Raw genomic sequence first — 21,419 nt, forward strand, 5'->3', positions numbered from 1 at the left:
TTTCTAAGGTCAGAAAGAAGATTTTCAAAATCTAGCTGTACTCATGCACAAATGAATTCCATCAGCTTTACAGTGATGCTCTTTAACTGGGCTAATAATACAAGGGGGAATCCTAAGTGGCCAAGAAGTTGTCTACTTCCCTTAGCGCTACTATCCAAGTTGAACAACACTAATGCAAACTTTGTACGTGTTGGAAAAGGAGTTCCCAATCATTGAACCTTAGGAAAATGTATTCCTGTTTATGTGAAAACTTCCGTTCTTTGAGTAATAAAGTTCCATTATTTGACTAATAAAATTCACCATGGGTACTACAGCCTGTTTGCAGGATGAAAGCAGAATCAGATCGGTCAGGCACCAGCAGCAGTGGAATGCCCCACATCCTGAAGTTCCATCCAGCTGAGAACTTCCACAGCCAGGATAACTCAAATCTACTATGAGGGGGAAACTGCAACCTGCCAGCTGAGCCTCCCTACCCCCCACCCCAAAAAATGAGTCATGGGGTGGAGAACAAAATACACAGACCCTTCTTTTTGCCTCTGGCCTTTCTCAGCCTAGCTTGCTCACTCCCAGAAGAATGCAGGGGCACCAGCCCCTAGAAATGCCTCAGAAGAAGAAGTGGAGCTGAGGAGATGATGTCCCTGGCTGGGAATCAATCATATTATTGAACGAAACTCTTAATCTAAAAATGTGAAGTGAAGTTTGGAATTTCCCTCAAAACTACTCTGAGCAAGGAGGTCTGGCTAAGTTGCCTACTACTGCGGGGATAAGGGGGGGAAAAAATATGGAGGGACCTTCAGCTGGTGGGACAAAACAGGTCTGCTTCTGCCCCCAGCTACAAACAGGCTGAAGTACCCATTGTAACAGATCTGTGGACACTAATATGAAGAATGTAGTTCTCTGTCCATAATTTGGGATAAATTTAACATTAAACAAAAAATGCCAAGCCCCACAAATTATTTAAATATATTTTTCTAAAATTCCTTACCTATATTTCAGTTTAGATTACAAATGAAAATTTAAAGAACTTTCACTCTGTCTTTATTTTTAAAGAACATGCATTTCACTGAGAAGGTTTCAAAAGTCATTCACAGGTTGTTTCACTTACAGGTCGTTACACCAACACCACATTGCTGCTAAGACCGTGAAATTTTTTCAGTTTCAAGATTTATTCATAACAAATTTTGAAAAAAAAAAAAAAAGGAACAGTTTTACAAAATATGCTTAATTTCACTTCCATGATAAATCCCGTATCCCTACAGTCATTTTCTTGAAGGAGCACAAATTAATTTTAATGGTCTAATTAAATTTGAGTTGTCTGACTCCTCTGTTCAAAGGGCTGAAACAGAACAGCAAGTCATTTGCTCCCATTTACCTAAAACCAGCATGCAAGGCACTCAAAACTAAAATATCACGAATACAAAACAAAAAATGTAATGTTTTACAGAATATGAAATTAACCTGTGGAACCCAGGGCTGCAGGATAATTTGAGGCAAATTGTTTGTAATTAAAGAGCAATTTGATATTTTTATGAATAGCAGCATCTGCTGTTACACTAGTTAAAATAAAATTACAAGTGTTAATAATCCATTTGCTTCAGGGCATAAATTCATCATCAGCTACGGGAAGTAGAACTTTCCCCATGTGTCAGTTTTATCTGTAGCACAACTTTTACAAATGGACAAAATCTTAGCTTTTCATTCTTGGTAATTAAAATAGTCCTGTTTGATTGGGAGAAGAAAACACAGCTGGCAGAGTTTTATAAGCTTTGACAGAATTAATTTTTTGGGTTTTTCCAGCCCAAGTATGCACTCTGTATATGGCTGTACACTCCACTAGTATGCGCTGGTGTTTAGAGTGAGGTATTAAACGATAGTTTTTAAATATGGTTTTGAGGTACAACAAACAGTGTGTAGCTAAATCTCTATTAAAAGTTCAAAATGTCAATAAAACATTAAGTGACCTTTATTAGTATTTTCACATATGTATAAAGAAAAATATTCAGTTAAGTCTATTTATAAGGAAATTAGAGCTTTGAGAACATGAAAGTGAGGGGAAAAAGTTTAAAATATTACATAAAAATTCGCTTAGCCAGTAATTTTAAAAAGTATTTAAAGGACTGATATTATATGCAGTTTTCGATGAGAAAACTGCTAGTGTTGTCACAAAGAACAATTACTAGAACATCCAGAGAGAAGGAAAATCCCTTCCGACTCCTCCAGGTTATGAATCCATACTTTCCAAGACATTCACTAACTTCAACTTGCAATTTTGGTTCCACAGACTGTGTCAAACTTAGCTCTTCCAGCCATGAATAGCATCTGCAGCACTGCTAGACTGGCTGTTCATTAAAACATTCTGTGCCTGGATGTCTACCTCCTCCAAACAGCATAAAAGGTATGAGGTAACATGTCATAATACGATGTGTAGCTGTGAGAAAGAATGAACTGGCAATTAAAATTGAAAAGTCGTAAGTACTTTGCATAAGAGAGGCATTCTGAAGAAAATGTGCAATTTACTGGCTTTGGGGAAAGGTACGGCAAATAAAATGATAATCAATATTTAAACAACTGCATGTATTAGCATATTAGAATAAATATACAGAACTCACTTCAGAGGTGGTTTTCCCAAACAGGTTAAAAAAAGTTCTAAGTTAGAACAAACCTACACAGACTTCTGTTTATCCTTTTGGCATACTAAACTGAATGCAACCACCAAAAGGGTTAAGGAAATTTAAAATCCCAGTCCAGAAGAATCAACACTGAAAAATACTTGTTTTAAAATATAAGCTATGTTTCATTTTAACGTGCTAGCAGAAGAGATAACGTAGGCCCAATTACATGTGAATCTCAATAGAACAATCTCAGTCTTAAATTTACAAAAAGAAAAGGAGTACTTGTGGCACCTTAGAGACTAACCAATTTATTTGAGCATGAGCTTTTGTGAGCTACAGCTCACTTCATCGGATGCATAACGTGGAAACTGCAGCAGACTTTATATATACACAGAGAATATGAAACAATACCTCCTCCCACCCCACTGTCCTGCTGGTAATAGCTTATCTAAAGTGATCATCAGGTGGGCCATTTCCAGCACAAATCCAGGTTCTCTCACCCTCCACCCCCCCACACAAATTCACTCTTGTTTGTGTGGGGGGGTGGAGGGTGAGAAAACCTGGATTTGTGCTGGAAATGGCCCACCTGATGATCACTTTAGATAAGCTATTAACAGCAGGACAGTGGGGTGGGAGGAGGTATTGTTTCATATTCTCTGTGTATATATAAAGTCTGCTGCAGTTTCCACGGTATGCATCCGATGAAGTGAGCTGTAGCTCACGAAAGCTCATGCTCAAATAAATTGGTTAGTCTCTAAGGTGCCACAAGTACTCCTTTTCTTTTTGCGAATACAGACTAACACGGCTGTTACTCTGAAACCAGTCTTAAATTTATCATCAAAAAAAGCAATTAACCCTTAAAATTACCCCAATATCTAACATTCTGTTAAAACTCTAAATGGAGAAATGTTTCTCCGAGACAGAAATATTTTAAAAACTGAGGTTTTTTTGAAGGGCTTTATTTGATTGATTGAAGTCTTAGCTTTACTTCACATAATTTTCAGTACAGCTCTGGGTATTCGTAGTATCCAGAAGAAAATTAAGCAAAAATTGGGATGGATGCACAAGAGTAACTATAGTCAAAAAATGTAATGTGTTACCCAGAACTTTCATAAACTACAATGCAGTCATTACTCATTGCCTATGAGAAATACTACCCAGATGGCATTACCTTCTTCTGTAGCAGTCACTGATTAGTACTCCGTCACTAGGGCTGGCCCCCAGCTAAGTCTCTTCTAAGGAGAACCAGCCAATCCAGATCCACCTGTGCACAGTTAACTGGCTACATGGCTGAGCAGCAGTTAGTTAAGGAACACCCAGGGCCCTAAAGGGTTCTGAGGACTCAGGCAGGACCCCAGAACACAGAGGAAGCTCCCAGGGAGAGAGCTTCTCAGGCAAACTGGGTAGAAAACTACACCCAGGGACATCTACCTAGAGAGCAGAGGCTTCCAGAGAGAGGAATAGCCTCAGAACACAGAGAGAGAAAGCTCAAGAGGAGACAGTCTACACAACTCCCCAGGAAGGGAGGCCTGGGAAACACCAGGAGTCAGCATGAGAGAGACAGCAAAGATCCAGGCAGCTGAGAAGCCTGGGGACTTACAGCAGAAGGAGAAGGCTTGTTTACATATGTTTGGCAGTTGATTAAATAAACTAGACCCCATGAAGGGGTATTGTTCACTGTATACAAGCCTCACTGAGCTTTCTGAAAGCCAACTAGGGGAAACTGAGACACAGACCCAATTGTGTTTCTACACCAGGGGACTCCAGGGTGAATTCTCACCATAACTTACCCATATAGCAAAGTGTTTAAAAGCAGTAGTCACCACCTGGCAGATCGCGATCGACTGGTTGATCCCGGAGCCTCTGCCTTTCAATCGTGATCTCCTGGTTGGTGACCACGGCTTTAAACACTCTACTGTATGGGTATGTTATGATGGGCATTCACCCCTGCACTGCTAAAAGTCTGGCGGCGCAGTAAGGCTAAGGCAGACTCCCTGCCTGCCCTGGCCCCATGCCCCTCCCGGAAGTGGCCAGCATGCCCAAGGGAGGAGAGGCAGGGGTCTCTGTGAACTGCTCCTGCCTGCAAGCACCACCCCCGCAGCTCCCATTGGCCAGGAATGGGGAACTGTGGCCAATGGGAACCGTGGGGGCGGTGCCCGCAGACAGGGACAATGCACAGAGCCATGTGTGTCCCCCCCCTACCAGGGGCCATAGAGGTGTGATGGCTGCTTCTGAGAGTGGTGTGGGGACGGAGCAGGCAGGGAGCCTGCCTTAGCCCTGCTGCGCCGCCGACCGGGAGCCACCCAGTGGGAGCTCGCACCCTTCTTGCCTCCAGCGCCCAGACCTCCAGCGCCCTCCTGGAGCCAGCACTTGGTACTCCCTCCTGCACCTTAAACCCCCTGCCCTGAACCCCCTCCCAGAGCCAGTACCGCGAGGCTCCTCCTGCTCCCTGAACCCCCTGCCCCAGCCCTGAACCCCCTTGTGGAGCCAACACCCCATACCCACTCCTGTATCCCAACACTCTGCCCCAGCGCAGAGCCCCCTCCTGCACCCAAACTCTCTCCCAGAGCTTGCACCACCTCCTGCACCCAACCCCCTGCCCTAGGCTCAGCCAGGATCCCCCTTCCAAACTCCAAACCCCTTGGCCTCAGCCTAGAGCCCACACCCCCTCCCAAACCCCAACCCAGTGAAAGTGAGTGGGGAGTGGGAATGGAGTGAGCGGGGCAGGGCCTCGGGGAAGAAGCGGGGCAGATCCTGGGTTGCACTTAAATTCAAAAAGTGATCTTGTGCATAAAAAGGTTGGAGACCACTGGTTTGAAGACTACTAGGCTAAATTCTGCACTCAGTTATACTTTTGTAACCCCACTAGTTTTAATGGGGTTGGATAGATGTAGCCAAGGACCAGACCAGACCCACAAAACGTAAGTTAATTTACTTCTTTAGGCACTTTAATATGAAGGGCCTAGAAGTTGGGAGCATGCCATTTTGGAGATCCTGTTAAAAAGATGATCACAGTGCAGTCTGCTGGTCACATTCAGCCATAATGTGGCCGGGAAACAATATTTTGCACTGTAGAAGACGTTTTCATATGTGCTGCCTTCTGAAAAGCAGTTCAGTTGTTCTTTTAATCTCAAACACCCAGCAAATATGAAGACACCAGCTTTCATTTACTCCTATTGCCAGGATTACTCCTATTGCCAGGAGCAAAGAACAGGGACAACCAAAATATTGCACAGTGTTGCACCAAAAATTAGTAAATACTATAAGTTAGGCAAAAAGTCAAAGTGCAACACCAACTAAGACCCAGCCAATTTTGGATGGTTACAGCTAAGCCTCAGTTTCTAATGACTGTGTGGTGCATGGGCAAGAACAGCCTTCAGTCTTTTTACAGCCTCAGTTGCTAACTATAAACCTCCGAAAGTAAAAACATGAAAAAAAGCATTTGAGATACTGTACAGCTACATTATACAGGTCATCTCTAAACTGCAAGAGAAGATTAAGAAGTTGCCTTGCCGCTGTTTTACTAAGGGATACATGAGCCACCCCCACATACCCTTAGCTATTATTCCTATTCTGTAATTCACCATGAGGCATGAAAGGGATGGAAGGCATGTCCCAGCTCACTATTAGTGGCACTGATGCTAGTATTTACAAGTCAGAATTCAGTTAGGGATTTTATTCTCTTAAATCCTCAGGATTGACCATTGACCAGTTACCCACAGAAAAAGATCTAGCTTGAACATCCTTAACAGATTTCTATTCAGATACCCAAGTAGTATTCTCCATTGCTTGACAATAAAATATCAATATTCTGACAAGATAATATGGAGATACAATATTTCCAACCAGCAATATCTCCATTGCTGGTGTCATAAATATAAAGGGAAGGCTAACCACCTTTAAATCCCTCCTGGCCAGAGGAAAAACCCTTTCACCTGTAAAGGGTTAAGAAGCTAAAGATAACCTCGCTGGCACCAGACCAAAATGACCAATGAGGAGACAAGATACTTTCAAAGCTGGGGGGGACACACAAAGGGTTCTCTCTGTCTGTGTGTTGCTTTTGCCAGGACCAGAGCAGGAATGCAGGTCAGAACTCCTGTAAAAAGTCAGTAAGCAATCTAGTTAGATATGTGTTAGATTCTGTTTTGTTTAAATGGCTGATAAAATAAGTTGTGCTGAATGGAATGTACATTCCTGTTTCTGTGTCTTTTTGCAACTTAAGGTTTTGCCTAGAGGGATTCTCTATGTTTTGAATCTGATTACCCTGTAAGGTATTTACCATCCTGATTTTACAGAGGTGATTCTTTTACTTTTTCTTCAATTAAAATTCTTCTTTTAAGAACCTGATTGCTTTTTCATTGTTCTTAAGATCCAAGGGTTTGGGTCTGTGTTCACCTATGCAAATTGGTGAGGATTTTTAATCAAGCCTTCCCCAGGAAAGGGGGTGTAGGGCTTGGGGGGATTTTGGGGGGGGAAAGACGTTTCCAAGTGGGCTCTTTCCCTGTTATATGTGTTTGACGCTTGGTGGTGGCAGCAATAAAATCCAGGGACAAAAAGTAAAATAGTTTGTACCTTGGGAAAGTTTTAACCTAAGCTGGTAAAAATAAGCTTGGGGGGTTTTCATGCAGGTCCCCTCATCTGTACCCTAGAGTTCAGAGTGGGGAAGGAACCTTGACAGCTGGTATGTTAAAGTGAAGTTTCAAAGTTAGAAGAAGTGAAAAAGTTGACTGTCTGCATTGTGTAACTTTAATAAACACCTTCCCCATCAAACCTACTTACTTGCCCGAATGAAAGCAGCAATAAAGTTGTGTTTTCCTGACCACAAAGGGGAAGAGTCAGTGGCTGTGGGATGTCTTCCAGAGAAATACAATACAATGTAGGAAGTTACAAATTAAGTTAAAAGTTGAGTGGAATGTTGAACATTCACATACTGATCTGATGGGCTAACGCACAGTGCGTTCAACTGAAACGATATCTATATGCAATACTTATTTCTTTGTTTTATTCTCATAGTAGTAATTGCCACACCTCAGGACATTTTCTTTAGACAAATGACTAAACTGCCAAGACACTTTGCCTCAGACTAAAAAACTCCTCCCAGAGGGTCAGTTTATGAATACCCTTAATTTTGGAAGAGAACTGTTCAGTTCTTGTAGCACAGATTCCCTGGTGGTAGAAATTTGAGGACAAGTCTATTGTAGTGTTAAATGTGGATATACGTGTTCAAGGAAAAAGGAGTGGTGGGGATGAGGGGGGGGAGGTGGGTGAATGTTTAGGTTTTTAATTTCAAACTAGGGCTCAAAAGCTGTTCATTTTAGCATGCAAGTGATAAAGGAGGACACGCAGTTTTTGCAGAGTCAGATGATGTTTATTTGAAAAGTAGTAATTTATTATAACGCTGGCTTTGGCTACGCTACAACTTAAGTCAACATAAGTTATGTCCTCAAGGGTGTGAATTAGCCACCCCCGAGTGACATAACTTTTGCCAACTTAAGTGTTGGTGTGGACAGTGCTTCTCCCAACGACATAGCTACTGCCGCTTGCAGGGGCTGGAGTATTTAAGCCGAGGGGACAGCTCGCTCCCATCTGTTTAGAGCAGCTACACTAGAGAGCTTACAGCGGTGCAGCCATAGCCATGTCCTCTGAAATAACATTTATACATCTATGACCTCGATTAGGATGGCTTCACAAAGCCATCCTAATGGATCAAAAGAAAGTAAAGTGGCCTCTAATTAGGCATCTAATTACATTTTGGGTCCCCCATCCCCTTTCAGAAAAAGAGGGGGGGTTTCCCCCTTCCCTGTGAACTCCTAAGATCTAGGTTCAAATCAAGTTTGAATCAAAAGATCAAGTTCAATTTGATTAGGTTAAAACTAATTTGTGCTCTCACCCTAAACTTTCCTGGACATTGGTCTAGCCCAGAGGTGGGCAAACTATGGCCCACGGTACCATGCGGGGAGGCTGCCCCCCAGCCTCTCCCCGCCGTCCCTCCTCCCCCGCAGCCTCAGCTCGCCATGCCGCCAGCGTTCTGGGCAGCAGGGCTGCGCGCTCCTGTTGGGCAGCGCGGTGGTGTGGCTGGCTCCAGCCGGGCAGCGCGACTGCCAGTCCTGCTGCTCTGAGCGGCATGGTAAGGAGGCGGGGAATGGGGAGGGTTGGATAAGGGGCAGGGGGTTCTGGGGGGCAGTCAGAGGACAGGGAGCAGTTGGATGGGGCAAAGGTTCTAGGGGGGCGGTCAGGGGATGGGGAACGGGGGGGTTGGATAGGCATGGGAGTCCCAGGGGGCCTGTCAGAGAGTTGGATGGGGGTGGAGTCCTGGGGGGCGGTTAGGGGCAGGGGGTCCCGGGAGGTGGTGGTCAGGGGACAAGGAACGGGGAGTTCTGAGGGGGGCAGTCAGATGACAGGACATAGAAGGGGGCAGATGGGGGGGAGGGGCCAGGCTCTTTGGGGAGGCACAACCTTCCCTACCTGGCCCTCCATACAGTTTCAGAACCCCAATGTGGCCCTCAGGCCAAAAAGTTTGCCCACCCCGGTCTAGCTAAAGCCTCCATTTTGGCACAAGGCAATCTTGGTTCAAAAGGCCCAGGTCTAGATTAACAGAGATGAGGCAATTTGAAATAGTTGGAGACTGAGCTGTGCAGAGAACCCAGTACCTGCACCATACCTGTCTCTAGCAGATTAATCCTTCATGTTCATTAGCATAAAATGCATGCACCAACACCAAGCCAGATTTATTTATTTTTAAAAAAAGAATTCTGTTATCAGGACTGCCAACCAACTAGAGATTTCACCTTAAGGAACCTAACCAAGAATTCTCTTTCTGAATTGCTTCTTTATCATGACTCTTCCATTTTACTGCAACTATTTACTTTCCTTGCTGGTTCAATCAGAAAAAGCCAAAATGCTTTACTGGAAGAACAAACAGGGATCAACCAAAAGCACAATATTTTTAAGACTAGCCACCATAAATATTCTACTTTAATTACTCTTAACTGGTGTATATTTATCACTAGATGATTAACATACTCCCTGTAATACATAACAGGAAGTCTTATTCCTTCCTGTTACCTACGGTATATCAGTGCCAGATACACGAACTGCCAGAGTACGAAAAATTTGCAAGCTAGTCTAAGAACTAAAAGTAAATCTTTAAGAAGACTCCAGCCAGCGTGAAATCCTGACGCAGAAGGGCTATTAGCTCATAAAATTCAAACTCTTAATGAAAAGGAATTGGTGAACTGGCCTGTTGCTATTCAATTAACTAATATTTTGATGGCCAATCTCAAGTCTCCTTAGAGTGAAAAGATTTAGGTTCACCCTGCCACAAGCATCTACCAGCTGTTTTTCCTTCTTCCAAGGTTTGAATTTGACAATGATTCAAGGGGGAATTATTGATGGTTGCTCCGGACTACACTCAACAAATCAGAGTGAGTAATGTTAGACCTGTAGCAGTCAAGCTCTGTTGATACTTCAGAGAAGAAAGAAAAAGTTCCTTCTTGCAGCTATTGATTTTAAAAAAAGAATTAAAAGTTCCTCTTAACCCAAAAATCAGATACCTTGACTGGAAATTAAAAGCACTAATTTAATAGAGACCTAGAACTACAGTAATTCCATAACACAATGATCCTAAAGCAACCCCTCTAAGAGTAGTGAAACTGGGTCCCAAGCACAAGAGAAATTTTAATATATTCATTAATTGAGTTTGCAAAGAACACACTTTATTTAAGGGATTGATTTAATCTGGCATATACAAATTGCACCCACTGTAGACAAACTAGGACTCTTCAGCCCTGATTCATTACTGCTTTACTCCAGTTTTACTCTGAAGTAGCACCATTCAAATCAATGGAGTAACACTGGTGCAAATCATAGCTGAATCAGGTCCCTTGATAGTATGTTTTCAGATCGTAAGTGTTCTCTTTCTCCCTTCAGCTGTTTAAAATAGGCCAAAATTTGCCTTCTGGACTAGCAGAGAAGTGATGTCTGATTCGAAAGATCAGGGCTTTGGAGCAGAGCCTGGAGGTGGAGCGCGGAGCTGCAGTTTTTTGCCTGGAGCTGGAGCAGAGCTGGAGCACAGCTCAAAAGCCATGCTAAACATACTCCAGGAGCAGCAACACTTTGCCAACTTGCAAATGAAATTTGGTGTGGCTTTAGCTCAATCACCACTTGCAGTTATCTTATTCACTTTATGAGCATAGAAAGACAGCCTTCTATAGCGTAGTGGGTAACAAATCCAATACCTTAATCTCATTACTGATAGGTATGCAACTCATAGTAATTAAAGTCACCTAATTTAATCCACTTCCCTTTAAGTAAACCTTAAATGTTTCTGCTGATCTTGCAGGATGTAAGCTCATTTGCACAATAAATGCAGTCTAACAAGTCACCACATTTAGAACAAGTTGCTTCAGTCTTATCTAACTGCCTAGTTTAAATGGTGATAGGTAAGTGAAACTCCACCCACGTGATAATTTCTGGAGTCAAATCTGAAAGAATTAAAGAATTTCCTAACTTTTGTTGTAATACCGAATCACAAATTAGCACTGTCAGTGGTAATCCCCAAAATCTGATTGGACCTATGTAGTTCTATTACTTATTTGAAAAGTCTATGTAATCTGTATTTTAACTACTCCTTTAAATAACCAATGCTTGCACCTCAGCACTCCTAAGACACTCACAAAACCCAGCATGTACGACCACGGGAAAAGTTACTTTACAAGATGTTAAATAAGGACTGTCACAAGTGGTCTAGCAGTAAGGCAGGCTAAATAATAAAATCCTGCTGAATTAATTATAAAGTGAAAAGAAAAAAAAAGACAAATTCTATGTAGTTTATAAAATCTATATGAATGTGATGTTAAAACAGAGACTAGGCCAGATCCAGCAGTCCAGCTGATCAGTAGAGTACAAGGTGGGAAGGATGAAAAGGTTGCTTAAAGATTATGTCGCTCTTCCCTGATCCAGCTGCCGCTCTCTAAAAGAGCCTCTGTGCTGGGTTAGTGCAACATAAGGACTGAAGAACTGATCAAATTTAGACCAGCTGCATGGGGCAGAAAACACGGCTGGGAAAAAACAGGGTATAACTGCTTTTCAGGCATACCATCTTCCCCCATACATGCTTCTATATTAGAGACAATGGGGCAACAGGGAGAGGGAGTGCCATCAGAGCCGAACATTGCCTATGTCAGCAGAGGATCAGCTTTACATTGGAGTGATCCTCCCCACACCAGTTACTTTAGGCTATGTGAAGCAAAGTAGTTGCACTGCGCCATCTGGCCCCCTTAAATAAAAGTTCTAACTTTGTGCAAAGTTATAGTTTCCATGGAGAATAAAATGGCTGCTTGCACATATAAATATTTCATTACTGTATATCTGATTTCCCCAATGCTTTCTTCATCCATTATGACAGAGCTCTGGTTGTTGTGGGAACAACAGCTTTCAATCCCCCCCCCTTTTTTTTTTTTGGTGGGCAATTAAAATCTCAGTTTTTGCACTGCATTAACAGAGTTCTTTTTACCTTTTAATACCTTTCAAAAGAGAAAAAAAAAGGGAAGTGACAGTGGGATTTACACAGTCCTTTTACATTTCAGTGCCAGGATTGGAAAGGTCTAATACGGGAGGACTTCTGAATAATATACAGTCTTCATGTATTTCAATATCTAATCACTTAAGCAAATGCTTCTATGTATTAAAGTGCACAGATATAATGTAGTTTCAATACTCTGCAGGAAAGGGGCCAACTTTAGCTCATAAGGCAGATTTTGGGGTGCTCAAAATACAAGTCTGGATAAGTACTCTTGTAAGGAGAATGTACTGCACGTGCACAATATACTATATTCAGTACATGCATGTGAAATTTGGAGCTTAAACTGCTTGAATTATGTGAGAACAAGACTGCCACAATAAGCACTGAGAACATTACTCTGTGCTGTTGCAAACCAAACAGTTGAATGGATTTTCTAGCTTGCCCAAAAATTAATTTCTAGGCCAAGAACAACTATTTCAGAGACGTTTCAGCCCTAAATATGACCAGCCTTGGGCTTAGAATAAGGAGACCTTCTCAATAGGAAGCAGCAGCAGCACAGATAGGACACCCCAACCACCACTTAGCTATTCTCTTTGCAAACTGCAAGTCCAGAACCAGCACAAGTTTAAGGAGTATTGAAACATAGCCAGGTCTTCTCATTACCTCTGTTTAATCTCACTTTTTCATCCTACATTATTCAGCAATAAGCCTTAATTGTTTTCCTCTGCACATCAAAATTCTAGGACTACTCCACTCCACCCAGCGATGCACACAGTTCCAGTAGATTTTCAGCAAACACTTTTCAAACTGAGCCTTCACCTGATGTATCTACAAATGGTAAAGTACCTCAAAATCTTTAGCAACTATTGCAACAGTGTTTCAAATGGAGCAAATAAACCCATCCCTTAAGCATCTCTCTGAACTTAAGCAACTTCATGACATGTAGTTTCTTCAATATTCATATACAGAACTAAAATAGGACACCAAGACTAGTGAAATCAAAAATCTGAGGCAGTCTCCAGTGCAATCATAACATTTGATTTCATTCACTATATCCTCATTTGTGACCTAATTGAAAGCTAGTGCTAGCGCAGTCATGTTACACTGCACCAGAGCTAACATATGAGAGTTGCACATTACAAGTCTAAAAGACAGCTACACAGCAACTCTGCTGGATGAAAACACATGAATAAACTCAGCAAATATATTCTTTGCAGTAGGTAAAGTGCAGTAAACAATATTTAAATACAGTCCAAGCTAGTGAAATTCTATATGCAGAAGCACAAATGCAGTTCTCCAATACATACATGATTGTTCCCTTGTGCATTTTAGATTTAATAAGTTGGAGCTAGTGTGGTAAAGGGCAGAATTCTTACAATACCACATCAAATTCAACTGCCTTGCATTTTAATTCACAAATAAAAATTCTACACAACTCATCAATACTCTATTGTAAACTAGCAAATGCTAAGAAAGTCACAGTTAACTGCTGCATGTATAACTTAACCTGAGGTTTCCTCCTGACTTCAAACAGATGCCTATCATCAGCTCAGAGTCTCTATTATATATAATTTCTTTTTAAAAAATTGAAAAGTGTATTTACCAGAAATATTTGGTATGTCTTTGCATGAGTTAGCTGGCAGGGTCAGTACCTGCTATACTCAGAGTTACAAAATCACTTCCATTAGAACTCCCTGTTTTCACATTTTTTCCAAAACAAAAAGGTGGCTGAAGACTGAAGCTCAGCATGGTCATAACCAGTGTTCTGTGTATTCTGCAATTCCATTGCCATGGAATTTGTCAGCAATTATGCTCTCAAAGCATTCATTTTAAAAAGGGTGTCTAGCATTCGTGGTGTCATCTTGAATCTGCAGCAGCCTGAAACAATAGTTCATAGAGGCGTGAACTGCCCAATTTATCTCAATAGTGTTGACTCAAATCTAGAAAACACTGCCAATTATTTTACTGTGGATTATTTTTTCAGAAACATCCAAATAGAAGCTTTATCCCAGTGTCTCAGATTGCCTCTTACACCATCCCGTGTGCCAAAAGCTACGGCTACCAAAATCTCCAGCTCCACTGACAACTTCTACAATGCAGTTAATACAAAAATCTGGAGCACATAAAAAAAATATATCAGAGAACGACATAACCAAACTGAATGTACTATAACAGCAACCACCACAATAGCTAACACAAAGATTGCCTAATTTTATTTCACCATGAGAGGGTGACAGAAACCAGGGCTTTTACCACAAAACCTAGGTCCATCTTACCAGAGAGTACTTGGGCTTGGGGATGGGGAGGAGACAACAAGTAAATTAGGAAATAAATAAAAATGTCAAAGCACTTTTTTTTTTAAAAAAAAAATCACTTAAGAGCATGCTCAATATGCATCTCTGAATTTTAATAGATTCTAATGAAATGTTCCTCTTTAGGATATGAAATGCATGTTCAAACTTCCCAGCCTTAGGAGGGGACTTGCACAGAGACATGGGCTGCTGCTGCATTAACAGTTTGTATAAGGAAGATTATAAGCATTAATGAAAAACACACTGGAAAATCCACACCAAAAACCACCTGCTTTATCAAGAGGAGAAATTGTAATCTTACTGTGGAATGCAACAAAATTGCATACAGTGTATTCTGCACATTTTAGGTTCTCATTCAAGATTTAATCGGAAACATTAACTCATGCTATCTTGGACATAAATACTATGTTCCAGTCTTGGTTTGTAATATTAAGGTATATGATTGATCAAAAAACATTCTTATTTATGGCATAAGGGTATAATTTAAATATATAGAATTTGTAGTATGATCAAATTAACATTACTGTCTGAATTTTTAATTTTCACATTTCCTGACTTCCTGCTACTTTAATTGTGCAACCTACAGGGGCCCGATAATTTTTTTTTTTTAAATCATACAGAAGTGAGGGTTTTTTAAATCTACTACTGTTACAACAGGTGTAACTAAAAGATGGAAAAGATCTTTTATGTGCATTTACAGCATTTTCTGTCCATTAATTTCACTGTTGCCCCAACATAGTTTCGTGCCCATTTGTGTGGGCCTTTAAAAATACCGTTGTCTTCTGTTGTCTGAAACAGAATAGGAAAATGAGTTTATAAAGCCACAGAAGTTGGCAAGGAGACCCCAGACGTGAAGTCAATTTTTTTTTAAACCAAACTAGCTAGCTTTCAAGTTGCCAGAATCATTTTAATATTACATTAAACTAGCCTGTGCATCTGAGATACATACACAGCCCTTTAAAACAAGTATGCTATTTGCCACAAGTACTGATTCCCAAAACTGGCTTTATTTTCCTGATCACAGTATCTCAGAACATAAATAAGAATGCAGGCACTCTTCTATACAGAGCCTCTCACTGGAGTCACTGGTTTGAATCTTGCCTATTAAAGACAGCAACTGAAAGTTACTACTGAGAGCTATTTAGTGGCTTGTATGAAATGAGGTGGCAGTGGACAGATATTTACGGCTCTGAAAGATTTATTCTGACATCAGAACAAATATGTTTTAAGTTGGCAGAGTCCCTCTAACTGAAAGTTAAAGATATAGCGCAATGTATGATGTTATCAGTCCATGAATCAGTTAGGAAAGTATCAACTTCTATTGCGAAGGCACAAAGGTAGATACCTACACTTCTTGTATCATGACTGATTGAGCATATAGCAATTCTGCAGAGTAAATTCAGTGTCTATCAACTAGTATCCTATCACCTTCCATATTAAAAAAAAACCCTACCTGTTCGATAAAACTTATTTTAAATACTTCAGCATGGAATGTATTTTTGTTATTTCAGGTATTCAGATACCAAAGTAAGGTTTTTCAAATTTTTGTAAAGTGCTCTGTATTCTATTTGCAAAAGGCTTCTGAATTATTTAAGATCATGTTATGTGGCTTTTGAATATCACACCCTAGAATAATCTTTGTACAGACCCTTATTCAATTATGAGTTAGTCATGACCACTACAACAATTCTTATGGACAAAGACATTCAACTCAGCATATGCTTTGGGCTCACCCTATCAGGCATACTTCCACTCATACTTCTGCAACTTGCTAACATCCAGTCTCATTCCTATAGCCAGGACAACAGGTAAATCTAGGTGATCAAGCCTTCACTAAGCCAGAAGTCAAGAAGGTGTAACCAGTGATGCAATCTTAATCTCCACAAGACTTAAAGAATATACCCAATTTACAGCGAAAGCCAACAAAAGTTAGTAGAATTTTCTGTTTCAACAGAGCATTCTGTCTAAAGAATTACTCTGAGGATATCAGAATGTTGGTAGGGTCAACTTTTGGCTTTATTCCATTTTCAAAGGCTGAATAAAAGACAAAGAGCAGCAAGTGCTGAAAGAGGGGATGTGATAGATGTTCTTTATAATTAATCTCACAACTTTTCTGAAGTAAAACAAAGGAAAAAAGAAAAAAGTTACCCATAGTTATTTCCCTCAGAGGTAAGTCTACTGCCACCACAACAGACTCCATTTTTTTAACCACATTCTACCCTTATCCGCATAACTTGAGTAAGAGATTGTTTTGACTGGAATAGTGAAGAAGCACGAAGATTTATGGTACAACACACTCAGTAACTTTCTTGTTATCACTACAACAGATCTTGGTCTTTCTGCAATTCTTTTTAAGCAAATATGGTTATCAACAGTGCTTGTTAGCATTCAATAGTACAAAAGGGTTTGGTAAAGAATGTTTAGGATCTCCCTTTGTTGCATGATTCATTCAGAAGAGTTGATGAATCATAGAATATCAGGGTTGGAAGGGACCCCAGAAGGTCATCTAGTCCAACCCCCTGCTCGAAGCAGGACCAATTCCCAGTTAAATCATCCCAGCCAGGGCTTTGTCAAGCCTGACCTTAAAAACCTCTAAGGAAGGAGATTCTACCACCTCCCTAGGTAATGCATTCCAGTGTTTCACCACCCTCTTAGTGAAAAAGTTTTTCCTAATATCCAATCTAAACCTCCCCCACTGCAACTTGAGACCATTACTCCTCGTTCTGTCATCTGCTACCATTGAGAACAGTCTAGAGCCATCCTCTTTGGAACCCCCTTTCAGGTAGTTGAAAGCAGCTATCAAATCCCCCCTCATTCTTCTCTTCTGCAGGCTAAACAATCCCAGCTCCCTCAGCCTCTCCTCATAACTCATGTGTTCCAGTCCCCTAATCATTTTTGTTGCCCTTCGCTGGACTCTCTCCAATTTATTCACATCCTTCTTGTAGTGTGGGGCCCAAAACTGGACACAATACTCCAGATGAGGCCTCACCAATGTCGAATACAGGGGGACGATCACGTCCCTCGATCTGCTCGCTATGCCCCTACTTATACATCCCAAAATGCCATTGGCCTTCTTGGCAACAAGGGCACACTGCCGACTCATATCCAGCTTCTCGTCCACTGTCACCCCTAGGTCCTTTTCCGCAGAACTGCTGCCTAGCCATTCGGTCCCTAGTCTGTAGCGGTGCATTGGGTTCTTCCGTCCTACGTGCAGGACCCTGCACTTATCCTTATTGAACCTCATCAGATTTCTTTTGGCCCAATCCTCCAATTTGTCTAGGTCCTTCTGTATCCTATCCCTCCCCTCCAGCGTATCTACCACTCCTCCCAGTTTAGCATGTGGCATGAGCATGTGGGCATTGGTTTTTTGAGGGGGGTTGGCAGAGTTTACATTTCAGACTAGAAATTCTCAGGAACTCTAGAGCAGACTACGCACATGTATAACGGAGATCAATTTTACCTACTTTAGTAAACATTACTTAAGAATGTACTTAAGGACAATTTCTGTGTTATGTAAAATTATATGGTCTTTGACTTTCACATTCCTTTTATTCACAGTATGGAGATGAAGTTTTAACAATCAAGAAATATACCTGAAAGTTGACGTAGATAAATTCTTTTAGTGAAAAATGCAGTTTAACAATTGAAATTACAATTTGGTAGTTATAGAATCACAGACACTTGAAACTGAGGAGACATATTCAGTCACCTAAATAATCTGTTACCAATGCAGAATATCATAACTAAGGTTGAAGGCACTGGAAATTAGATCTTGTTTAAACATTTCATTCTGAATTTCTCCTCAAAACAAGGTGTGTAATTTGACAGCTCACTAAATTAGGTGCTTTTACAATTATAAACCTGAACTCTAATTACAACAATATGGAAAGTTTTTTCCGAGACATTTTACCCAAATAAGACATGCAATCCAAGTGAGAAAGAGACAGCTATACCACTGTGTATTGCAGGCCATAAAGAAATTGACTCAAGACCCATTACAAATTCTGTTAGTAAAAGTTTACCCTCTCTAATCTACATTCAACCTTCCAAGTAACACTCCTTTTTCAGGGCCCATAACTGACTGAAATTTAGAATGTTTTAATTACACCTAAAGAAGTCCACTGATTACAATACAGTACTAAAACAACAGATCCTGAGCCAAACAGACCCTTATTCAAGCTGAGCCATTGATTCATCATGTTAAATGAGGCAAGTGACTTGAACTCCTTGTGCCTCAGTCAACTCAGCCATAAAACTGGTTAAAAGCAGAATTTCTTAGAACATATTATGGTGGAGCAGTAGTAAGACAATGGTTAAGATTGCATCAGGGTTTTCATTTCAAGGGGAGGTAGATAACTAACCCTGAAGTGGAGTGGGGGATGTAAAAAAAAAAAAAAAAAAAAAACTTCCACCTACTACCTAAGCAAGAAATTAGGAATGACTGGGTGTATAGGTGTTTAACAACTTTCCTACCACCCTGTCAAAAATATGCACAAGGAGGAGAAAAAAAGAATCATGGTGACTTATGCCCAAGGAGACAGTACAATAAACATTTAAAAAGCCATACTTAAAGAGTTAACTGTGTTAAACGATAAATTTGTATGAAAAATTGAAGTTGATAAATTAGGGTACTATGACAGCCCAAAAAACACCCAAACATTCCACATCCAACAAAAGTAACAGTAGCAATTTTTTGGTCTATAAACAAATGTTGGGAATAGGAAAGTCTTGAATCTGAGAGCTGAAACTATGTTTGGCTTGTTAAAACAATGCACCACCAAAAGATAAGTAATAGAATACAAAGTAATTAGTCAGTGACATTCTTCTTAGACTTCCTAGTTTTTGAAATACTCCTTTACTCAAACTGAAAATGCACTTGACAATCTCAATCTGTACCAACAGACAACACAGCCACCTGAAAGATCTCATTTTTAAATGCTGGTCTCTCTCATTTACAGCTTTGCCAGATCTAATATTGAAGTTTAACAGAAGTGAAATGGTTATCATTCAAATTTCTTCACATACATCATCCTTTAGGTTTCTTAGCTTCTACCAGTAAATTTAGCTAAGTGTTGTCCTTTTGTTTTTGTAACTTTATACTAGAAGAACACTGTAGGATGTTATCCACCTATAAAAACAAAACAAAAATGTACCTTTCGTAATACCATATCCCGAGGTAGAGGGGAAAAAAATTAAAAGACACTGTTTGGATGGACAACTACCCCAATATTTAAAAAGCCTTAATTATTATCTAATCTAGAAACCCAAGTAAAATGTATTTGGAAAAACTGATAAAACTTTGCAAAGTTTAACTAATATTGACTGAAACTATATTATGAACCAGTCAGTAGAAAACACTAAAACTTGTAAAATACTGTGGAGGTATCAAATTAATTACTATGATGTAATTGACTGTGTGGAGGATTTTTCCTCCCTTTACAGATGTAAAAAAACAGAAGACCTCTTCTAAAAATAATCTGGTAGGTAGTGACAAAACCCTATATACCTCTGTTATGAAAATAAGTACACAAAGCATACTTTATACAGCATCAAACTTTGGTCTATAAACAAATGTTGGGAATAGGAAAGTCTTGAATCTGAGAGCTGAAACTATGTTTGGCTTGTTAAAACAATGCACCACCAAAAGATAAGTAATAGAATACAAAGTAATTAGTCAGTGACATTCTTCTTAGACTTCCTAGTTTTTGAAATACTTATACAGTTCATTTACCTCAAAGATGTTAACTGTTTAAATATTGTCCCCAATAAAGACTATAGGAAAAGGCAGTGCATTAATAATCAGTGTATTCAAACAAGTGGCACTTTGTAATCCAATTCAAATAGCCAGTTTTAGAAAAGTAGCAACTGATTAAAAGTCAGCCATTAGCTCTAATGATGGCTAGACAACCTGCTATATTAGAGAGGTCAAGCCACTTGCTAAAGATAACATGTCCACTGTTGAACAGCCTTAGAAGTCTCAAAGACCAGAACTCTTGCCTATTTATTATTGTCACCCCCACCCTGAAGCTGGAATCAGGGCTTGATGCAGGGCTAGTGTGTGCTTGCTACCCCATTCCAGTTTGTACAAAAGCAGAGTAGCAAATCCTATGATCAACAGGTCACCTAGCTGTCTGCTACTTCTAGACAGGCAGACTTCATTCTGAGGGAAACAGAGTCCCGTTAAATTTAGTTTACAGGTTTTTTTAATTAACAAAGCCATTACAATGAACACACAGCTCACTGGGTAAACATGCAGTGTTACTATAACCCTTGTCATGCCTATGCTTCTTCCCCCATTTTAGTTTATGACCCCCTCCCCCATTCACTGGGTCATGTCTGAATTTAGATTGTAAATTCCTTGGGGCAAGGACTGGTCTATTTGCTTCTGTGAAGCATATATCTAATGCCTGAGCACATAATGAACAATGGGATGAAAAGGTGATTTTAGATCTTAGACCTGAAATGGCACTCGCGCACTACTAGCTCTAGCTAAACTACCTTCAAAAAAAAAAAGGCAAATTCCCTCAATAAGATTAACTGTAATTAAAGTCTGTGTTGGAAAGGACTCTGTACTGCCCTACTTACTGACAGGGGAAGGTCTCACACAGCGGCTTAAAGGCGCTGCCATGTGTCTTCGGATTAGATCTGAAGCAGGAGGCACCGGCCCTTTAAATGCACTGCACACACTGACAGGCTTGAACTTTAGCTCCACACCGGGCACAGTACAGGCAAAAGGAGCTAGCGTCTGCTGCCCTGTCGCCCCCAACACGTTGCACCCTGAGACTGCACTTCTCTAGCTCTCGGCTAGCCCTTGAATCTCTGTAACTTTAAGTTCGTCCCAACTCTGCAAAGGGAAATGACACAGCGAGTCTCCACAGCCGGCTGGCTGCTAAGTTACAAACCCGGCACAAGCAACTTCGGCTGCCCTTTTAGGCACCGGGGAAAGTGCTAGGAACCCCCTCGCCCCCGGGG

The 21,419-nt window shown here is 40.6% G+C and overlaps 1 protein-coding gene across 1 annotated transcript in view; it reads right to left on the bottom strand.

The window, feature by feature from the left end:
• The window catches only part of FOXO1 (forkhead box O1), an 87,005-nt gene that overhangs the window by 64,077 nt on the left and 1,509 nt on the right, over window positions 1-21,419 (bottom strand). The window lies entirely within an intron of this gene.

This window comes from Caretta caretta, chromosome 1 (assembly GCF_965140235.1).
Source record: "Caretta caretta isolate rCarCar2 chromosome 1, rCarCar1.hap1, whole genome shotgun sequence".
Lineage (NCBI taxonomy): Eukaryota > Metazoa > Chordata > Testudines > Cheloniidae > Caretta > Caretta caretta.